The sequence below is a fragment of the Panicum virgatum genome, chromosome 2N (assembly GCF_016808335.1).
Source record: "Panicum virgatum strain AP13 chromosome 2N, P.virgatum_v5, whole genome shotgun sequence".
In the NCBI taxonomy this organism is placed as follows: Eukaryota; Viridiplantae; Streptophyta; class Magnoliopsida; order Poales; family Poaceae; genus Panicum; species Panicum virgatum.
In genome coordinates, this window is record NC_053146.1 from 47,417,181 (window position 1) to 47,419,673 (window position 2,493).

General features: G+C 51.8%; 1 long non-coding RNA gene across 1 annotated transcript; it reads right to left on the reverse strand.

Moving 5' to 3' along the window:
* Positions 1-714: 714 nt before the first annotated feature.
* On the reverse strand, positions 715-1,273 carry LOC120658926. Its single transcript, XR_005668884.1, has 3 exons — positions 1,154-1,273; positions 969-1,079; positions 715-891 (listed from the first exon to the last, which is right to left on the reverse strand). It is a non-coding gene; the product is annotated as an uncharacterized LOC120658926 (long non-coding RNA).
* Between the last annotated feature and the right edge of the window lie 1,220 nt (positions 1,274-2,493).

Below are 2,493 nucleotides of genomic sequence, written 5' to 3' on the forward strand. Positions count from 1 at the left end.
AATAAAGGCCAGCATGATGCTGCTTCCGGAGGTAAAATTTAGTAAAATAGGAAGAGAGTGCAATAGAGTGGCTCATGAGCTTGCTAGCTTAGCGAGGCGTACTTTGCATTGTGTGGTTTGGAGATCACAAGCTCCATCCTGTATTAGTGAGCTACTCAAACTTGATTGTAATTTTTCATCTCTTTAATGAAGGCACTCTTTTCCATCGCAAAAAAAATAATCGGTGGTTTTTTTTTTGTTTTTTACAAAAATATATTTTTGTTTTCGAAATTTACAGAAATATATCCCGGCCGCCCCGCTGCTGGGCGGCCGGGACCTGGTCGCCCCGCAGCGGGGCGGTAGGGGCTTTTCTGCAAAAATTTTCGCTGAGAATTTGCGCTGAGGTCCCTGGAGGACCGGTTGCCCGGCAGCGAAGCGGTCGGCCCCCCAGGTAGGCTCCGGCCGCCCGGCAGCGGGGCGACCGCCTCCCAGAGGCCGCCGGCCCTCGTTTTCTTCACCAAAAATTCAGAAAAAATTATCGGTTTGTCGTAATACTATTCATATAACATATAATGGTCTAACAGTTCATTAATACTGCAAAAGTGTGCTTGCATTGTAAGGTAGCATAAACAAAGTTTGAGTACAAAATATGAAAACCAAGACGACAGGTCCATAATAACAATATAGAAACAAGTGGCAACAACTAACCACCCCTACCGTGCCGACCTCTCTTACGTTGTGCGTATACGTGATCTGTAGGGTAGCTATGACGGTCCGGTGGCTTCACGTCTCTGGCAGGACGGCATAACTGAGCCAGAGGTGTATGCAAGCTGGGATCATCGTCCTGGGCAGGCGTAGCAAACAACCGTGTAAAGTCGTCGATGGAGGCCTCGTCGTTGTCTTGAGACCACCCTACGGATCACAAAAAACCTTTTTTTTAAGCAATGTTAAATAGGTGAATGCAATTCCGTACAAATGATTGTACGTACCCTGTGTTGGAGGTAGTGGTGGTGGTGGATAGGAATAAACTCCTTGATATCCTCCTGGTGGCGGCATAGGGTGATACGAAGAAGGCCCCGCTCCGGTGAACTGTTGTGATCCTGAGTGTAAATAGTAATGTATGAGCCTTCGATCATAAAACATAACCAAATAAAATTATGCAACACATATTTACCTAAAGTCCCTGCAGCTGGTGTCATAGAGGTAAACTGGGTTCCTTGAAACGGAGCCCCTTGCGAGGCACCTGACCCTCCATAGGGCTGAGAACCGGGGTACCCGTACCCTGTGTGGAGTCATACTTAAATATTGCCTACAAATATACGGATCGGTAAATATCACACCATACCTTCGTACTGTGGGTGGTATGGGGGAGGCTGCTGCACTGCGGCACCACAAGAAACCGACGTGGACGCTTGCGACGATCCGTAGGAATCCTTGTACACCGTCCGTGTACCAAAGGCCTGAAGGATGTCTCGGGCTCTATTACGTCGAGTGGTCCAGGCCTCGAGTTGCGCCGGCATGCTCATCGTAGACCCGCCATGAATCCTCATTACATTCAGTGAGAAATCTAATTCAAGCAACCTACACATTTCGAACTGCAACCAAGAAAACTTAGTCCACAAATCTTAAAAGATTAAAAATGCCGTCAATATTTACTCACCGCCCCAGCTAGTGCCTCATCCCTGTGTCGTGCATAGCCATCCTGCGAAGTCGCAACATGCGGCTGTGGATGCATGTCAGCATACGTCAAGCGGCAACGAGTCTTAGGTTCGTACCAGGTCAGGTACGCCCTAAACGAAGCCTCAGTGTGTGGACCGGTCACCCCGCTGCCGGGCGGCCTGGGGGGCCGGCCGCCCCACTGTCGGGCGACCGGTCCTCCAAGGGGCTTCAGCGCAAATTCTCCGCGAAAATTTTTACAGAAAAGTCCCTGCCGCCTCGCAGCGGGACGACCAGGTCCCGGCCGCCTGGCAGCGGGGCGGCCGGGATATATTCCTGTAAATTTTGAAAACGAAAATATATTTTTGTAAAAAATAAAATAAAAAATAAAAATCCGCATGATAATCGCCGTAGTTTGGAGAGCAGCAGGCCCATATCTGCCCAGAATAGGAAGGAAAAGGCCCATGTCATATGGCCCCAAAGAGGATCGATCTCCTTGGGCTACGTCTACAGATGGGCCAAGGGGCGATGTCTCTCTGTACGTCAAACTGGGCCGGTGATCCGTCGGGTCTCGTCGTTTCGGCGGCTCGGCTAAAAACTCCAACCCAGTCCATCCATAACGCCGGGGCCAAGAAAAAGAAGGTCAACGATACGCGACTCTGATCCCCCGACCAAACGACAACCAGGCGGAGCCGCATCGATGACATTGACAACCCGTGCGGCGCGCCGGCGCGCGGTGCCTGCCTCTGCCTGCCTGCCCGCGCTGCCTGCGCCGGCGCCCCACCGCGTCCGCCGCGCGCCCCGGGCATGCCTGACGAGGCCTACGTGCGTAGCCACGACCCGCGCGTCCCGTGGGCG